The 7,265-nt window shown below is 36.4% G+C and overlaps 1 pseudogene; it reads right to left on the bottom strand.

The window, feature by feature from the left end:
- Positions 1-705: 705 nt before the first annotated feature.
- On the bottom strand, positions 706-2,733 carry LOC125472914 (annotated as a pseudogene).
- Between the last annotated feature and the right edge of the window lie 4,532 nt (positions 2,734-7,265).

Below are 7,265 nucleotides of genomic sequence, written 5' to 3'. Positions count from 1 at the left end.
AAAATGAGCACTGCGCACAATAAATTATATGTGCCCTTTGAGGTCAAAAAGCACCAACAATTGTGCTCATAGACCAATAGCAACACTGCAGCTACCATCTTTGTGTCTGTGCCCTCTATGGGCGTCACCATTACTAAAAGGGCACAATAGACTGTTTGGTGCTCAAAGAGGCAGGCACAAATAAAGGCCTTTTTGTGTCCTTGTTCTGACAACTTGTCAGATGACCTTCTCCATCCACGTTTGCACTATTTTGTTATTGTGCCCAGTAGGTTCTATTAAAAAAAAAAATAGAAATGTAAAATTTTGAAATAAAACCAAAAATTTAAAATTTTCATAAAATCAAAGATGGCAGTCTCGACTGTAAAAAGCAATCCAATAGTAGAAATGGAATGTCTATAATGAAACTACATAAATATTCCTCATAAATAACATTTTACAAGTGTTCAAGATAAAAGACCAACAAATAATTAGATTTTCCTATCAATGTATCCATGCATTCCTACATATAGCCACCCATAACTGATTTTACCCTTTTTCCCAGCTCGATGGATTATGCAATCACCTTCCTGAAATCCAAACCAAAGGAAAAATGAAAAAGGGAAAGGATCACATATTTCCAGTGATGTTACCCAGACATCCAATCAACATTGAGAATTCATTAGCTCTACACATATATGATAACAATAAGAGTTTCATTTTCTCCAACAAAAAAGAGAACATTTTACCATTGGTACAACTAAATGTCCAATGTACCTTAACAAGACAAGGAAGCAAATCCATATCGACACTGTGAACCATAATTGTAGAAGGAAGTTCATCCTCTTCCTGGAAAAGAAAGAAATTTAGTAAATATAAGTTTCATAAAAAATAAAAAAATAGTTATTTTATACATAATAAGAGCAAAACATTAATAGGACCTCCAATAATGTTGTATATATTTCAAGCAAATAAAAACCAAACTTATTAATGTATGGTACATTAACCACTTACAAAGATGAGAAATAGCACGAAGGTAAAGTACACCTCTACAACACAATATATTCCCGTCAATCCTGTAAAAATATGTATAATCCAAAATCAAACATTATATACAAATAACAAGTCATAAAAAAATAATAAATTGAAAAAACTTCTGTAATAACAGAAGCAAAATTTTCATCAAATGGATTAAGGCAAAGGCCATATCTTTCTGATCCAACGGACAAAGTTGAGCAAACTAGAAAACAAGAAGCAAAATGTGTGATGCTTAGGGGAACTAATGAACAAACATTGATATTTGAATCTACAAATGCCTCTGCTAAACTGCGATTTACCACTTCTAAATCTACTACAAATTTGTACTCCTAAATCACAATCAATTAGTAAGGCACATGAAAATTCAGGGCATACAGATAATCAAGTTTGGGAGGAATCACGTGAGTCACAAAATTGAAATACACTGAGGTTTTTTTTTAATTATTCAGTGCAGGGAGCTGGTTTTATACCTTCACAACCTCGTGTTCAACATACATAGTCAAAATCTTTCATAAGAACGCGAAATCAAGAAACGGGTAGGAGTTTTACTTTACTCACTTTATAGCTTAAACAGAATCCTAATGGTGATGGTGTAGATTATTACAGTCACCTGAAAGTCAACTAAAGCCTAAAGATTCCCGTACACAAATACAGCTCATAACTATATTCAGATTGCGTGTGCATGTCAAATCGTAAAATCCTCATAGCAAAATCACAAAGAAATGGTATTATAGCAAGAACTGTTTTTCAGTCTCCAGATATTTTAATAGGTCACAGAGCGATGAACTGATGTCTCATGCAAATAACTTCTAAAGTCAACAGGTCACAAGTCCACCAAACCACATTATACGCAAGATACACATACCATCTTAAGGCAAAAACGCTTACTGCTTTTTAATCACTTTTATGCAGATTAAGTAAAACAAAAAATCAGATACTGCACATATAGTAGTAAAAAACAGTCTTTTAACATTACTGGGTAAAAATTAGCATACCATCCAATGATGGGCACGGTGCCAACATGAAAAAGAACTGGCTTCCATTTGTATTCGGACCAGCATTCGCCATCGATAAGATGCTAGCTCCAATATGCTTCAACTCTTGTTTTATCTCGTCCTCTTAACTTTTCCCTGAAACTCATTATACAAAACAAGTTCTTCACTATGGTTCTCAAATCTAATTAAAATCGGGGGTAAAAAAAAAATAAAGCAAATTTCAATACATTATGGGTAAATTCAAGGGAATTGTTTTTTTACCCATAAATGGATTCGCCACCCTTTCCTGCCCCGGTGGGATCACCACCTTGCCCTATGAAATCCTACCCCAATTCCAATTTAACCGTCAGTAAAATATATATATATATATATATATATATATATATATCTAATATTTATATACACTACAAAAGCAGAAAATATGAAACCTGGATGATTCTGTGAAATTACACTGTCATAATATCCTCTGCAAGCGAGCCCGATGAAGTTCCTGCAAGTCCTCGGCGAGTGTTTGTAATAAAGCTGCTATTGTTAACGATTTGAAAACACAAATAATGTCAAAGATACAAACTTTATGGATTGAATTGTCCGTTTGGTTACAGAGAAAGTGAAAGAAAATTGAAGGGAAAGTTTGGGAAGAAGGAGAATTTACCTCGATGGTGAAGATGGCAACGGTGGTTTCTAGGGCGGCCTCCAGCGACCCTTCTTTTTTGCTTGCCCACATCTTTCTGACACGAAGATTCTCCTTCATCAAATCCAGATCAATGTAGCTTGAAGAAGACAATAGTAGGAAAGAAAAATCAAATAGATCTATATATTTTTTGAAAATCAAATCAAATAAGAGAGAACTAGAGAGAGACCGAATCTAGGAGTTATGCTTTGGTTGGTTCATCAAAAACCACCAGATCGGGAAAAGGAAAAGAGATGGACCGAATCTAGGAAGGTAGAGAGAGAAAGGGAGTCGGAGACAGAGATAGAGGCGAGAGAAAGAGAGTCTGAGGGAGGCAGAACAGAAGATGAAAGTAGGGAGAAGGATAGATGAGAAAGAAGGAAGAGGAAAGAGAGATCATTTTTACCTCTTGCATCGAGGTCCAATTCCGGCAGCCTTTGCCGGAAATTGGCAGGAAAGCCCACGATCACCGTTGCTTAGATGTGAAATTGAGGAAATTTGGCTAAGAATTTGGAGAAACAAATTTGGGAGTTGGAAAGAGGACGACAAGAAGATTCTAGAGGTATAATTAGACGGTCGTTGGTGACGGGTGAACAGCGGCTTTGTTGCGTGAAAGAGGAGGGACAGGGGGAGGGAGGAAGAATGGAAGACTGCTGCGGAGGACAAGGAGTAGAGTTTAAGAGGGGGGAGAGAGAGGAAAGGCATGAACTAATGTAAAAGAACTGAAAATGGGAAAAAGTAAAAGCAATGGACACAAAAACCTACTTTTAATTTAAATATATTACATTGGAGAGCATGAAAACTCTTATTGTGCTTCCGTAAATTAATAAACAAATCTCATTTCTGACATTTAAAGGTGACATCGCAAGTAGGCACAAATACACTTCATTTTCGGCACAAACCAGTGTTCCTTTTGCTTAGAGAGCACATATAAAATAGTTTTGTGTTCAATGATACTCAAAACGCACAGATATGTATTTGTGCTCAATGAAATTGAAAAGGACACAAATCAATTGTGTTCTTAGCCCACTTTTCTTGTAGTGCTCAACATATACAGCTTAAATTGGCAATCTAATGATATCATTTTTCTTTAGGAAACATGCTTATTTGGGCCATGGTGATAAACCTAATGCCTCTATTCTTTTCAAGTTCATGCAATCAATGACAAACATTTCGAAAGATCATTACGCAAGTTCTAGAGATGTTAGTCACATGCTTTAGTTTCACATCAACAAGGCTATGTGCTTTTGGTTTTTCAAAGATGATTAAACATGTACAAAACTAACAAGAGAATAAGGAATTTCACACAATACATGCTTACTACGCTCTTGATCACCGTGGTTCAAATTCAATCCAATTATATCATTGGGTCGGGAAACTAACAAAAATCTAATTCAAAACAATAAAGAAAATAAGACTATTTTTAGATTTTTTTCATTTTCAGAATTTTCTCTCTCTTTTTTTTTTTTGGTTTTTTATTTATTTATTTTTAGAGTCAACAAAACTTAAGAAAACAAAAAACAAGAAGAAGGAAACAAATGAAACCAATTCTTAGTCAAAGGGACGAAAATTTTCAATTTGGTCATTTTTTTCAATCCTTACCCCCCAAACTTAAACTGGACATTATCCCCAATTCAGAAAACAAATAATGCATAAAATAAAAATAAAATAAAATTGTAAGAAACAAAATAAAGCATTTGGACTAAAAACTTCCCCAATTTGCAGTAAAATCAAATGATGACCCCCAAACTTCAATTCTGCAATAAACTCCAAGGGTGGACATAACCAAATATTCCTACAAAGAAAAGAAATAATTTAGTGTAGCACGCAAGAAAACTCAGGAAAAAAAAAAGGAAAAATTGAAAATGACATAAAAAAGACAATGAATAGAAATATTGGGTTGCCACCCAATAAGCACTTGCTTTTACATCCGCAGCCGGACAGTACCAAGAGTAATCATTCAAGGGAAGCTAGTTCTTGGAGGGGTACAACCTCCACATCATGCTCCGCAAAGAACTCATAATATGGTTTGAGTCTATGTCCATTCACTTTGAACACGTTTCTGGTCTTTGCACTTTGGATTTCCACTGCACCATGAGGAAAAATATTAGTTATAACAAACGGACCTACCCATCGAGAACGAAGCTTACCTGGAAATAACCGAAGGCGAGAATTAAATAGAAGAACTTTATGTCCAATGGCAAAGCTCTTCCTTGATATCATCTTGTCATGAAATGCCTTTGATTTCTCCTTGTATATTCGACTAGACTCGTATGCATCATTCCGAATTTCGTCTAACTCATTCAATTGAAGCTTCCTCTGCTGTCCGGCAACACTCATGTCCATGTTGTTGGCTTTGATCGCCCAATAAGCTTTGTGTTCTAATTCTACTGGAAGACGACATGGTTTCCCATAAACTAATCGAAATGGGGACATTCCAATAGGAGTCTTATAAGCAGTCCTATATGCCCGTTCAAGCGCATGCTCCAATCCTTCCTACTAGGACTCACAGTTTTCTCCAAAATTTGCTTCACCTCACAGTTCGATACTTCTGCTTGACCACTAGTTTGAGGATGATAAGGTGTAAACACCTTATGTGTGACATTGTACTTCCTAAGCAACGCTTCAAATGTTCTATAGCAAAAGTGACTCCCTCCATTGCTAATGATTGCTCTAGGTGTCCCAAATCTTGCAAAGATATTAGTCTTAAAAAATCTGAAACAACTTTTGAATCATTAGTTTTGGTGGCTTTCGCTTCCACCCATTTAGAAACATAATCCACAGTCAATAAAATGTAAAGAAAACCATTTGAAGATGGAAAAGGTCCCATGAAATCAATGTCCCACACATCAAAGATCTCAACAATCAAAATAGGGGTTTGTGGCATTTGATTTCTTGGGCCCAAGTTACCTGTTCGTTGACAACGATCACATGTTGCACAAAACTCGTACGCATCCTTAAACGAACTAGGCCAATAAAAACCACTCTCTAACACCTTAAGGGCTGTCCTCTTTGCTCCAAAATGGTTGTCACATGCATAAGAATGACAAAAAGTTAGAATAGATTTAAACTCAGATTCAGGGACGCACCTTCTAATCAATTGATCAGGGCAATATTTCCACAAATAAGGATCAACCCACTCATAGTATTTGGCGGTTCCGGAATCTTTTTGGTGACCTTGTAATTGATAATATCTGCTTACCAAGGGTCAGTAACCTTTAATGAAAACAATTGCTCATCCGGAAAACTCTCACGTAAAGGGATGAGATCTTCCTCTATATTTGAGTGCACAAGTCTGCTAAGATGATCTACTACAACATTCTCACTTCCTTTCTTATCCTTGATCTCCAAGTCAAACTCTTGAAGCAGAAGTATCCATCGAATGAGTCACGGTTTTGCATCTTTTTTTGTGAGTAAACACTTCATAGCTGCATGGTCAGAAAACATAATAACTTTAGTTCTAATCAGATAAGATCTAAATTTTTCTAAAGCAAATACAATAGCTAGAAGCTCATTCTCTGTTGTTGAATAATTCAACTGTGCATCATTGAGTGTTCGTGATGCATAATAGATGACATATGGCACTTTGTTGACACGCTGTCCTAGAACTGCACCGATAGCATAGTCAGAAGCATCGCACATTAACTCAAAAGCTAAACTCCAATCTGGTAGCATGATCACAGGAGTCGTGGATAACAACTCCTTAAGTTTGTTGAATGTTACCACACACTCTTCATTCATATCAAATGTTACATCCTTTTGAAGCAAACGGCACAAGGGTCTAGAAATCATTGAGAAGTCCTTCATAAACCTACGGTAGAAACCTGCATGTCCAAGAAAAGAACGAACCTCCCTGACAGTAGTATGGAGAGGTAAAGAACTAACAAGTTCTACTTTAGATTTATCAACTTCAATTCCATTTTCAGATATGATATGACCTAGAACTAATCTATGCGAAACAATGAAATGATATTTTCCCCAATTTAAGACCAGATTAGTTTCTTGACAACGTTTTAAAACTAGGGACAGAATATGTAGACATGTATCAAAAGAATCACCATAAACTGAAAAATCATCCATGAACACTTCAATTATTTTCTCAATCATATCAGAAAAGATACTTACCATACACCTTTGAAATGTGGCGGGGGGGGGGGGGGGGGGGAGTTGCAAAGTCCAAACGGCATCCTCCGATATGCAAATGTGTCAAATGGACATGTGAAAGTCGTCTTTTCTTGATCCTCCGGAGCAACTGCAATCTGATTATATTTAGAATATCCATCAAGAAAGCAATAATGAGAATGACCAGCTAACCTTTCTAACATTTGATCAATGAATGGAACTGGAAAGTGATCCTTGCGCGTGGTGTTGTTTATCTTCCGACAGTCTGTACAGACTCTCCAACTATTTTGCACACATGTAGGCACTAGCTCACTAGCTTCATTCTTAACAACCGTGACTTCGGATCACTTCGAAACTACTTAAACAGGGCTCACCCACTTGCTGTCCGAGATAGGATATATGATGCCAACATCAAGAAGCTTGATAACCTCTTTCTTGATGACCTCCATCATGAGTGGGTTCAA

The sequence above is a fragment of a genome, unplaced genomic scaffold, assembly GCF_019419815.1.
Source record: "Pyrus x bretschneideri cultivar Hongxiangsu unplaced genomic scaffold, Pyrus_bretschneideri_v1 Contig77, whole genome shotgun sequence".
NCBI lineage: Eukaryota > Viridiplantae > Streptophyta > Magnoliopsida > Rosales > Rosaceae > Pyrus > Pyrus x bretschneideri.
Note: the sequence above shows the minus strand (reverse complement) of the source record. Positions and strands in the feature narration are given on the sequence as shown.